The sequence below is a fragment of the Enhydra lutris genome, unplaced genomic scaffold, assembly GCF_002288905.1.
Source record: "Enhydra lutris kenyoni isolate GAN:26980312 unplaced genomic scaffold, ASM228890v2 scaffoldscaffold2, whole genome shotgun sequence".
Taxonomy (NCBI): Eukaryota; Metazoa; Chordata; class Mammalia; order Carnivora; family Mustelidae; genus Enhydra; species Enhydra lutris.
The window spans coordinates 72,563,992-72,577,605 of NW_019154086.1; the positions used below are offsets into that span (position 1 = coordinate 72,563,992).

At 34.8% G+C, this 13,614-nt stretch overlaps 1 pseudogene; it reads right to left on the reverse strand.

The window, feature by feature from the left end:
* Positions 1 to 12,879: 12,879 nt before the first annotated feature.
* On the reverse strand, positions 12,880 to 13,362 carry LOC111146655 (annotated as a pseudogene).
* Positions 13,363 to 13,614: the final 252 nt, after the last annotated feature.

Below are 13,614 nucleotides of genomic sequence, written 5' to 3' on the forward strand. Positions count from 1 at the left end.
CAAAATGATTATATGGTATTTATTATGAAATGGAAGTCCAGCATGATTTCATAATTTTTTTAAATTAAATATTTTCTAATTCTGTCTAATGACAAAACCAAGATTATGTTTTGCAAAAATTATTCCCCAAAGTACAACACAGGAAATACAGTCAATAATATTGTAATCACGTTGTATGGTGACACACAGTGAATCCATTTATCACGTGAGCATTGAGTAATGCTTAGAATTGTTGGATCAATATGTTGTACACCTGAAACCAATATCACATTATAAATTAATTATAAAGAGAGAAATAAAAAAAACTTCTGCATGGAAGAGAACAAGGGCTTCCAGGAACAACTAAGGATTCTGGGTCTGGGGATAGAAATGTGCAAAATAGTACATCAAGACTGTTTGGGAGAGGAAGGAATAAAAGAGCCTTGGACTTGTTGTTTCTGAGTTCCCACAGATGTGAAATTATAAGGAGTTTTTAGAAGTTCTGATTTTGAACACTAGCTCTGCAGTGTAATTTGTATTCATTTACTTTCTATAAAAATTTAATAAAGAATATAAAGAACTAGATATAATGATCTTTATGATACTGACAGTTCTCAAAAGTATGATTCTGTGACTCTAAATGATTATATTTAAGAAAACTCAGAACGTTGATGCCTGATGAGAGGCACTGTTATAATCACTTGGAATAAAAAAGACAGTGTCAAATCTGGTCACTTTGATGAGTTAATGATTTACAGGTCAAAGAGTTTATTTAGTAAAACTAGTGCTGCCTTTTTTTTTTTTTTTTTGCTTTTTAAAAATCTTTAATTAGTTTGATTTGTATGACTTTATTTTGGATCTGTTTAACTGAAGTTAAAAATAAGCAAGTCAAACTATAAAAATAATTACATATTCTCTTATTTTATATTCCACATTTAAAATGTGTATTAAAGTTTCTTCAACCCCTACAGGCAATGATTTCACTATACCTTTAGTTTTTCCATTTAGACTTCTTTCTCAAGTACTTGTGATCCATTTTATGAAAAAGTACTTCCTGACATCTGCCTTGAATTTCCTTTTTCCCCCAGTCCCATTCCTGAACCCTCATCTTGTTATCTTCTTTAAGTGGAAAATAGTCTGCTTGACATTATTTCTATCATGTTCAGTTCTGTGTATTTCAGTGAAATCTTTCTTAATTATGTTCTTCCCAAGAGGGCACTTAATCTTTTTTAGCCGTCTTTATAGATTTTTACCTGTTGGCCCCAGGATAAACCCTATTGCTTTTTAAAGCAACTTCAATAGTTTGAAAGTCTTGGATGCTTTGTTAGAAGAGTCCCCATTAAAACAATATCACAAAATAAAGCTCAATTTTCATGCTTTGAAAAAATTCGCTTTCTCTGAGCATAAGCAGAACCTCCAAAGAGCAAAGTGACATAAAAAATACTACAGTCACTTGTACATTTTGATTCCATCTCTTTTCCCTTTGGTTTATTACCTTTAGTACCTCTAGGGTTCAAACAGAATGATGATACAGTATTTTGGTGTTCATTTGCCTTTAATGTGTACTTCCTATCCAACAGAGCAAAAAGATCTAATGGCTAGATGATGTTACTATTAAATTAATTGTTCCATTTAGATTGTTTCTTGTATTTATTCACAGAAGTTCAAAAGGAAAAAAGGTCCACAGTTAAAAAAAAAAAAAAGAAAGAAAAAAAAAAGTCATCACAATAAACAGGGAAAACAATTGTTACTTCTATTTAAATGACCACTAGTATAATAGCTCAAGATTCACAATGAAGGGAAATATGAGAGTAACTGTACATGTTGTCAACAATATGATTATATCAACCAATAATACAAATCAATGACTCTCTCTACATATGAACAGTAAAGGGAAAAAAAAACTCATTTTCACTTTGCATAGTGCTAAGTATTGTCTGCGTTATGACATTTCCAGTTAAATGCATATTTTGGCTGAACATATTGAAGTAATTTACAGAGTACATACTGGTTGGCAATATGTCAAAGATTATCAGAGATTGTGGTTTGCTGTGTAAATGGCAGAACAGCCATACTCAAAATATTAATAATCTTCAAAGTTTGGGCCTTCTAAATATTTTAATGAATACTTGGTCTAGCTATGTAATAGGGATCTAAACTGATAAAAGTTTCAAAAGTATCTCCATGTCAATAATATCATTAAAAATTGGATAGAATTTTGGATACTGAACATATAACAAAACAATTCTAGAAATCATTCTGGAGGGTTTTTGTTTTGTTTTGTGTTGTTTTTTGGTCTTTTCCCAGGAGAACTTACTTCAGCTCAGAACTGACCAACTTCAAAAGAGATTTTTGCAGTTATTTCAGATCTAAAGTTTTACAGGGAGAAAGTAAAACTGTCTTTTGGATAACAACAAAAACAAAACATTTAGTCAAATCTTCCTGTGCAAAACAATTATATTGTATATTCTGAAGCAGTTTCTGAAAATGTATGCATACACAAACTTCCTTGCTTTCTCTTATATATGAGAAAAATGAAACAGCTAAAAGCATCACTGTATAAAGGCAATGTTAAACAGTTTTCTACCTGCTTACTAAACTGTATCCAAAAACCTAGTTAAATACTTTGGAGACTATGATACAAAACAAAGTTGTGGATCCTTGGTAGATCACAAAAGAAAAAGAAAAAAAAAAAACAGACAGACAAAAATCACTGTTCCAACTTAGAATGTGCGGTAGCTTAATCAGTTTAAAAAATTATCAATCAACTACTTGTTTGCATTAAATAATATTTTTGGTTGATTCATTATAGGTAATTTTTGAAAAGGCAAAACAAGTAATTCTGAGCTATTTACATCTCTTTAGTACAGAATATTATATTTTACTAATTTTTCATATTTACTATTTTTCATGTAGGTTTGAGGTGGCAAAAAAGCAAATCACTGCAATAGACCTTTGTTAAAGCGTTTACCTGGGTAGTGAGGCTTAATGGGTACAAAACTGTTCTTTTTCTATTATAAACCTTGAGTAGTAAAACAAAAATCGTTATATAATTAAAACTTTAAGAAATGTTATTGCTGTATCAAGTAAGTAAACCAGAAAAAGATTCATACTTTCAAATATTAAGAATAAAAAATAAATGTAAGTGAAATGTGGTCTCCCCTCCCCCAAATATTCAACTACACTTGTTTATTTATTTTTTTTAATTTTTTATTTAAATTCCAGTTAGTTAACGTACCATATAATATTAGTTTCAGGTGTATAATTTAGTGATTCAATATTTAACATACAATACCAGGTGCTCATCACAAGTGCCCTCCTTAATCCCCATTACCTATTTAATCTGTCCTCCTCCCATCTCCCCTCTGGCAACCATCAGTTTGTTCTCTATAGTTAAGAGTCTGTTTCTTGATTTGCCTCACTCTCTTTTTTTCCCTATGTGCATTTGTTTCTTAAATTGAACTGTGGTTTTCTGAGCAGTTGATTGTGATAATAGTAACATTGATCTGAACACTTTATACTTTACAAAACATCCTCTCTATCTTTGTAGCATTGTTATTTACTAATAATTTGAACCTTACTTCTTACATAATTCATTGCTACAGAATTTATTGTCAATCATTTAATCCAAAATGTGATACTTTTCAGATGTGAATATGTCTTTTAAAATATAAATTTCTCTTAATATCAAGATAGGTACATAACTTTGTTTGTAATAAGCTTTCTATACATGCTTTAATTATTTTTAGCTTAAGCTGGGCTAATAATCTAGGGCAGATAACTATGTATTAGGTTTTTTTTTATAACCAGCAATATAAATTATTTGTTTTTCCTACTTGTATTACTTTAAAAAAATCTGAAAAGTAACCTCTCAACCCTAAAACTCATTTGAAAGACAATTAAAAAAAAAGAAAAATGGTTTTATTGTTAAGATTCATAGTTGCCAGGCCCTGTCCTCAGAATAAATTATTTCTCTTCTAGGGAAATAACTTGTCATTTGGAAATTACTTGGCTCTATTTCAGCTCAATCCATTAAAAACATGAAATGACCAGTCAAAAAATGGAAAACTCCAGTTATTGGCTTTTGAATTGTTCTTTCAGAACTGAGTGCCGAAAGTCAGAAGGTCCTTTCTGGACATACCAAATGAAGTCAGCCCATATGCAAGGTGAGTCAGCAGAGCATAGCCTTAATTTTACACAGTCAAAAATAAAAACTGACAGAATAAAGAAAGCTTTTGGCTTCATCTTGCTATTCTTTATGTTTCTTTTCCAGATTATTCCACTAAACAATTTCTTTATCCCATTAAATCCTTTTAAACCCCATTGTCTTTGCTTAGCTTTCAAACTGAACCAATCTGTTTTCTCCAGCATGCATTCTTCAAGCTTCTCTCATTGTTAAAAAACCCTTTTGTGTAATGTCTTCTTTTTCTTTTTCTGTAATCTCTCATTTTTTTATATATCACATTTAGCCTCTCATTTTCAAGAACCATATTAATATTTTAAATAAGTGGCTTTAAGAAACACCGTAGGGTGAGATATATAAACATTAAATTCTCGTGATATGAGAAGGCATAGCATCAGAAAAGCTTGTAATTGGATATTAAGGTTTCGAATAAATAACTTAATTTCTTTATTCCTCTTTATCCTCATGTGTAAAATAAAGGAGATAATAATGCCTCCCTTAGAGAATATATTAATACAGTTTTCTATTATTACTATGCAATTTTTAACTATTCTTACTCTTATCTTTTTAGATGCTCATTCGCTAGATGAATCAAAAATTGGCACTGGCTATAGGAAAAGTTCTAACTAAAAATAAACATAAAATTAATAGGATTTGGGTTTTTTTTTATTTTTTTCACCAAAACTAAGTTAAGAATACTTTCTTTTGTTTAGTGGCATTATTTTGTTATCCTTCTTCAACTATAAAATTACCAGAAGTTGGCCTGACCAGCTGAACCTTTTACTCAAAGTCCCTTGACAGATACATACTATTGTGGGAAGACAGCCATAAAGTTGCCAGAGTGCAATGACACAGTTATGCAAAAAAAAAAAAAAAAAAAAAAATACAGTTCCCTTTATTCCAGTTCTTCATTCATCCTGCACTTTCTGACATTAACTAATTTCACAAATGACTTTTCAGTTGTAAAAAAACATAAATTGGTAATTACACATTTCCTTAAGTACTCTTGATTCCTAGTGCTGGGTACCAATTATAAAACAGATTTTTGGTACATGAAATGCCAAGTAGATTCCTTGAAACAATGAAAAATTTGTTTTTGATTCAAGTTTATCATTAAGCGACTAGTAAATAATTCAAGACAAATGCAAGTCTGCAAAACCTTTACTATATATATATATATATAGATAGATAGATAGATATTTAAAGATTTTATTTATTTGAAAGAAAGAGATCACAAATAGGCAGAGAGGCAGGCAGAGAGGCAGACAGAGAGTGTAGGAAGCAGGCTCCCTGCTGAGCAGAAAGTCCCATACGGGGCTTGATCCCAGGACCCTGGGATCATGACCCGAGCCGAAGGCAGAGGCTTTAACCCACTGAGCCACCCAGGCGCCCCTACTATATTTTTGATCATGATATTTTGGATTTGTTATTCAGATTGGATAAAAATTTAATTACCTCATGTTGAATCTATAAAGGATAAATCCAACTGAACCCACAGGATAGCTCTATTTTCCTTGTAAGTGTGTTATCACACAAATGAATAGGCTCTGATTCACTCTCTTGGATGAGATTCAAACATAAATATATTCAATCAGGTAAAATTATTAAATGGTTTATGAATGCACTAAAAAGACTAGCCTATATCCCTGGGGCTAGTGAATATAAATGAGGGATAATTTTAATATCCACTTAGAATTGCTCGTGTTAAACACCCAAGAATTTCATGACACTTTAACCCCCAGAGCACCTTGAAATCTGGAGGACTAGCAATCTTTTCTTTGTCAACCTATTTTTGAGTGTCCCTTCTATTTCTTCTTCTGGAAATTCAGCTGTTCCCTGAGGACACACTTCCCTAAAATTTAGTCAAGTGGGGAAGTTCTTCCCTCTCTCTCTCTTTCTCTCTCTCTCACATGTAACTTCAGGTCCTGTGGTGGGTGGTGTCTTTTGTGCTTCTATTTGCTGTTTTTCCAACAAATTCTCCTTTCTTTCCCAAATTATGTCAATTTCTCTGAAGTTCATGCTATCAGACTAAACCTCCAAATTAAACTCTCCTTGTTGATGTCATCTACTTATTTCCCTATCTACTTATTCTCACCCTCACAACACATTTATGCAAGGTTTTAATGTCTAGATCATTGCCTTTCTTTCCATCATACCCTTGCCTTGATTTTTAGTGTCTTCAGTAGCAATCATGTTAATTATCCACCAATACTCTGATTCCCTCAGTTGCTTTTCTTCCACTCAACTTTTTCACAACTCAAGACATTTGCATTAAAAATAATTCTATCCCAGCTCATATCTCAGTTTTAGTCATTCTAGTCTCTGGCCACCAAATTCCAATGCTTCTACATTTTTACAGTATCCAACAATTCTTCAAACTTTATCAAGAGTAGAGATCATTTGATTTTATCACCTTTTCACTGCACAAGCTCCTCCTTTGTGTTTCCCTTCTTAGCCAGCTTATAATCTGTGATATACTACTAAAGTATCTCCAGTTAAAGTACCTTTTACAAATGTGCTCTTCCCTTCTTCCACTCTATCCTAAATATATCTCTACTGAAAAATCTCCAATATTACCCCAAAGCATGTCTATATAGTTATAAAAATTACCTAATATATATAGAAAACCATGACGCAGGAGAGAAAGGGAAGAATTCAAGAACAAATTCTTAGATTAGGTGAGAGGTGATGGATGACAGGATCATGAACAATTGGGAGAGTGGGCCTGAGATAGCTTACAAACAGTCCGTCTTTGAAACAGGCATCTTGAGCTTTAGTATCTTCAGGGGTGAGGCTTTGATCAGGTAAATATAAATTATGAGAGAAATGAGCTAAGGAGTTGTGGGTATATGCACAGAAATGGTAATAATAATGGGCCATGAAATTTAATTGATTGCAAAGGGAAACATGAACATGAGGTGGGAGATGGAGAGTGAATATGTGCATTGGAGATCCAGAAGAACTGAAGAATTTTTAGAGTGCAGACAGTGTATTTAGTGTGCTCCGAGGATGAGTGAAAGAATTGGAAGCTTGAAATCAAGGTTTTGGAGATGGTTATCATTAATAAAGTATAGTGTGTAATCTTAGGAAAGTATTGGTAAATGGACACATTCTTATTGATTAAATAACTTGATTTATAAGAAAGTTTTTCTCAATGAAAAATGACATAATAAATTACACAATGTTTTATAACAAGAATGAAAACTATTCATTAAAACTAATCTAGATTCTAGAATAACCAGTCTATGCTTATAATCTCTTCAATTTCTTTCCTTAGGCCATGAGAATCTGATCAAACCTGTATAAACTTTCCCTTAAAAATATGCTCATAATACAAAATAAGCACATACATAAAATTTCAGGGTATTCAAATGCCTCCTGAAGTTTATCACTGGATACTTTTAGGATAGAAGTATTCAGGTATTGGGTAGAGATGTCCAGGTTCTTATTTTTCTAGTAGCTTCAAGCTGCTGCTGAAACTTCAATATTGAATTTTAAGTGTCAGGTGTAAATGACAAAGGAACTTATTAGAGGCAACTTTCAAATTAGACAAATTGCTATACTTAGGCTGTCTTTTACCTGATGAGAATTTTCTGTAGAGACAGGTGCATACTGAAACAAATTTCCCTTCGCAGCTTCATCTCAGGGGATTCCAAATTAAACTGAACTATTGAAATGAAGATAGAAAATACCAAGACCATTACCAAATCCAAGAGAGTTTATTTTGCCCTACTAAAGAGTTCTTGGCAATTTTTAAGCCCAAAGTATATACTTATTTAACTTTGCAGTTAAGATTTCCATGGGTTCTCCTTTATCTCATGCAGCTTATAAAATAGACAACATACCTAAAGATTCTCTGGGCAGTGACCCAAGAGACCTACTTTTTAGTAGTAGTCTTTTGTTAGTGTGTGTGTTTGTGTGTGACATAGGCAATTTATATGTTTTACTTTCCTCATTCATAGCACATTACTTATCTTACCTAGTGAGTATTAGATAATTAATATGAATGACATTCAATACACACAAAAGGAGAAAAAGTATTTTTAAATTTTTTATAATTTTTTCTAACATAGTAGCATTGTCATACTAGCTTTCTTGAGAACATAGCATCCCAGGCCTGTATGCCATAGGTAAAGTGTGAGGATATTATTAATGACACTCATATTGATAATCCAAATACTTCCATAAGAAATCACTTAGCACCAGAAGTCTTTATATTAAAAAGGTTGAATATTATTCAAATAGCTAGTGATTGCATTGTATTCATTATTTAAAAATGGGCAGATTAGTTAGGAGATCAGTTGCAAATGATGTGGAAAGATCTGCTTCTGCAATTGTGTGTGACTACAGTAAAAATAAAATTTAATAAATCAATGGATACATTTATTAGATACTTACAATATATTAAATGATATATTCTGTAGCCACTATATATAAAAACTAGGAAAAATCCATGTTCTCAAATAGCATATGATCTGTTGGGGAATAAAAAAATAAATATAAAATTTCCTTATTTAAAATTTATTAATAAAGGTATTATAGAAAATTGAATTTTAAATAAATTATACAAATTATAAAAGACATAATATTTTATGAGGAAAAGTTCCTTTATATTATAGAAGTTGTACTGGATTCATTAGTTAATTTATCACTTTAATTTTTTTATGTTGCTCTCCTGCTATATGTTAGGCATTATGCCAGGCCTTGTATTAGAGGTTGGAAATACAAAAGTGAGTAAGGCAGAACTTGTCAAGAACTGTGAAGGTTCTGAGATTTTACCCTATGCGCAAACTAATAAGTCAGGCTGCCAGTTTCATGGATAATGGCAGAGGATATGAGCCTCCTGTTCTGAAGTCTTTATACTTAACAGAACAGCAAGAAGGATTTTCATGTATGAGTTAGTTTTCCTTGTACTCCATATCCCACAAGGGTGATGTGGAGGGGGCTAGGTAGACACTTCACAGGTAGTGGCTTTACATCATGGCTGAGGAACCCTGGGCTTAGGGACACTGAATATTTTATTATGGTCAGTAGGTAAATTTGCCCTTTGCTCTAGGAGGAGACCTTCATTATATTGATTAGTAAGCAACCCTGTCTCCAAATTTATGCAGAGAGACTAATAATCCAACACCACTTTCCAGACAGTCATTCTGGAAAATATAGCCCTGAACAAAAGCCATCAGTGTCTGCATTAGTTTTCTATTGCTGTGCAACAAATTACCACATACTTCGTGGAGTAAAACATATTTATAATCTCATAGTTCTCATGGGTCAAGCATGTGGTCATGGTTACAAGGCCTCTACTCACAGTCTCATAGACTAAATTCAAGGTGTCAACTAGGTTAAGTTCTTTTCTGGATCTTGGGGTTTCTTCTAGGCCCATTTGGCGGTTGGCAGAATTCAGATCATTAATGAAAGTGGCTACACCAAACAACAGATTTTCATTGTAGACGAAACTGTCTTCTATTAGAAAATGCTATCCAGAACTTTCATAGCTAGCGAAGGGAAATCAATGCCTGATTTCAAAGCTCCAAAGGACAGACTGACTCTCTTGTTAGGGGTTAATGTAGCTGGTGACTTGCATTTGAAACCGATGCTCATTTACTATTTCAAAAATCCTGGGACCTTTAAGAATTACATTAAATCTACTCTGCCTGTGCTATGTAAATGGAACAACAAAGTCTGGATCACAGCACATCTGTTTACAACATGGTTTACTGAATACTTTAAATTCACTGTTGAGACCTATTACTCAGAGGAAAAGATTCCTTTCAAAATATGACTGCTTATTGACAATGCACCTGGTCAGTCAAGAGCTCTGATAGAGATGGACAATAAAATGAATGTTGTTTTCATGCCTGCTAACACAACTATTCTGAAACCCATGGATACAGGAGTAATTTTGACTTTCAACTCTCATTATTTAAGAAATAGATTTTGTAAAACTACAGCTTCCATACAGATTCTGCTTATGGATCTGGGAAAAGTAAACTGAAAACCTTCTGGAAAGGTTTTAAAAAATTAAAAATATTTGTGATTCATGAAAAGAGGTCAAAATAGCAACATTCACAAGAGTTTGGAAGAAGTGAATTCCAATCCTCAGGATTTGGAAGGGTTCGAGACTTAAATGGAAGAGGTAACTACAAATGTGGTGGGAATAGGGGGAGAACTAGAATCAGAAATAGAGCCTGCAGATGTGACTATAATTGCATGATAAAACTTTAATGGATGAGAATTTCTTTCTTAAGGGTGAGCAAAGAAAGTAGTTTCTTGAGATAGAATCTATTCCTGGTGAAGATGCTCTAAAGATTGCAGTGATGACAGCAAAGGATTAAGAATATTACATAAATGTGAGGCAAAAATCTATAAAAATCCTAGAGGAGAACATAGGCAGTAACCTCTTCAACATTGGCCACAGCAACTTCTTTCAAGATATGTCTCCAAAGGTAAAAGAAACAAAAGCAAAAATGAACTTTTGGGACTTCATCAAGATCAAATCCTCCTGCACAGCAAAGGAAACAGTCAACAAAACAATGAGGCAATCCATGAAATGGAAATGGGAGAAGATATTCGCAAATGACAGTACAGACAAAGGGCTGATATCCAAGATCTATAAAGAACTCCTCAAACTCAGCATACACAAAACAGATAATCACATCAAAAAATGGGCAGAAGACATGAACAGACACTTCTCCAAAGAAGACCTACAAATGGCTAACAGACACATGAAAAAATGTTCCTCATCATCAGCCATCAGGGGGATTCAAATCAAAAATTGGGATACCACCTTACACCAATTAGAATGGCCAAAATTAACACCACAGTAAACAACATGTGTTGGAGAGGATGTGGAGAAAGAGGAACCCTCTTACACTGTTGGTGGGAATGCAAGTTGGTACAGCCACTTTGGAAAGCAGTGTGGAGATTCCTTAATAGAGCTTCCCTATGACCTTGCAATTGTACTACTGGGTATTTACCCCAAAGATACTGATGTAGTGAAAAGAAGGGCCATATGCACCCCAATGTTCATAGCAGTAATGGCCACAGTCACCAAACTGTGGAAAGAACCAAAATGCCCTTCAACGGACAAATGTGTAAAGAAGGTATGGTCCATTGGGGCACCTGGGTGGCTCAGTGGGTTAAGCCTCTGCCTTCGGCTCAGGTCATGATCTCAGGGTCCTGGGATTGAGCCCCGCATCAGGCTCTCTGCTCACCAGTGAGCCTGCTTCCCCCTCTCTCTGCCTGCCTCTCTGCCTACTTGTGATCTCTCTCTCTCTCTCTCTCTCTCTCTCTCTGTCAAATAAATAAATAAATAAAATCTAAAAAAAAAAAAAAGAAGATATGGTCCATATATACTATGGAGTATTATGCCTCCATCAGAAAGGATGAACACCCAACTTTTGTAGCAACATGGACAGGACTGGAAGAGATTATGCTGAAGTAATTCAAGCAGAGACAGTCAATTATTATGTGGTTTCATTTACTTGTGGAGCATAAGGAATAACTTGGAGGACATTGGGAGGTGGAGAGGAGAAATGAGGGGGGGAATTGGAGGGGGAAACAAATCATGAGAGACTGTGGACTCTGAGAAGCAAACTGAGGGTTTTGGAGGGGAGGGGCGTTGGCAGTTGGTTGAGCCTGGTGGTGGGAATTATGGAGGGCATGTATTGCATGGAGAACCAGGTGTGGTGCATAAACAATGAATTTTGGAACACTGAAAAGAAATAAAATTAAATTTAAAAAAAGAACATTACATAAGCTTAGCTGATGAAGCAGTGGCAGGATTGAAGAGGACTGACTCTGACTTTGAAAGAAATTTTACCTTGGGTAGAAAGCTATCAAACAGCAGCACATGCTACATAGAAATGGTTTGTGAAAGGAAGAGTCCATCTATATGGGAAACTTCATTGTTGTCTTATTTTAAGAAATTGCCATGACCACCCCAGCCTTCAGTAAAGCCCCTTTTTTGGAAAAATATTTTTTTTAAGATTTTATTTATTTATTTGACAGAAAGAGAGATCACAAGTAGGCAGAGAGGCAGAGAGAGAGAGGAGGAAGCAGGCTTCCCACCGAGCAGAGAGCCCGATGCGAGGCTCGATCCCAGGACCCTGAGATCACGACCTAAGCCAAAGGCAGAGGCCTAACCCACTGAGCCACCCAGGCGCCCCTGGAAAAGTATTTTTTACTTAAGATGTGTACCTTGTTTTTAACCATAATGCTATTGCACATTTAATAGACTACAGTATAGTGTACATCTAACTTTTTCATGTACTGAGAAACAGGAAAATTTGACGCACTTTATTGCATTTTTTGCTGTATTGTGGTGGGCTGGAAATAAACCTGCAATGTCTTCAAAGTTTTCCTATATCCATAATATTTAAGAATTTTAATATTATACATAATATGTACATAATATTGCATGTCATCAGGCGGGTGGAAGTAAAAAGCTTTTCATGCTATCAGTCCTTAGATATTTAGTTTCTGGGGAACTATCCTGTCTGAAATATATCATGGACACATAAGAAAATATTATTGATCCTGACCCTGGTTTCCACCCAGGTCCAACCAGGAAGACCAGTTATGGTCTCCCTTTGGTTTTCAACAAAACTATGTTCCATGTTAAAGGATATAAATGGTGAATATCCATCTCCCCCTAAAGTATTTTCAAGTATATTTTCTTTTCTCTTCTTCCTTTTTTGGGGGGGAGGGAGCACTTGTTAGCATTTAATTAGCCCCCCCACCCAAGCTACTGGCTTCAAGCTACTAGAACACAGACATCCCCCTACACCCTTAATCTTGTCCTCTGCTCTTCTACTGAAGGATTTGGCCTTCTTGATGACAAGATGTTTTGGGGGTTTTCCCCTTTCCAAAACTTTGTAGTAGCCCCATTGCACCACATCCATGATAGGAGCACCTCCAGTCTTGTTTTTGGTGGAATTTCCCAGTGTCTGCTCACTGACTGAGGTCCACAGTTTATCAAGGTTGACATTTGGGTAGAAGCTTTAGTTCCTCTTTAAGTGGTGATGTCTCCTACCAACTTATCCACAGTATCCTGGGTGTTTGTTGAAGCCGATCCTGTGGTGATGAATGCCACTAGCATTACCCTGGCCTCCTAGGTACTTCCCATGCTTGCTGATGGAGCCCTGGCTGTGGCTCACATAGCCCTGAAGTTTCTAAGTCTTCCTCAGTCTGGAAGGCATGTAGGCATGTCAGCAGCCCAGATGAAGTCATATATATATATGTATTTGTATTTTAAAGGTTTTATTCATTTGAGAGGGAGACAGACAGAGGCAGAGGCAGCATCCTCGCTGAGCTGGGAGCCAGCCTTGGGCTCGATCCCAGGACCCTGGCATCATGACCTGAGCTGAAGGCAGATGCTTAACCATCTGAGCCGCCCATGTGCCCCTCAAGTATATTTTCTGTGGTGATATTATAATACCACAGAATATCAA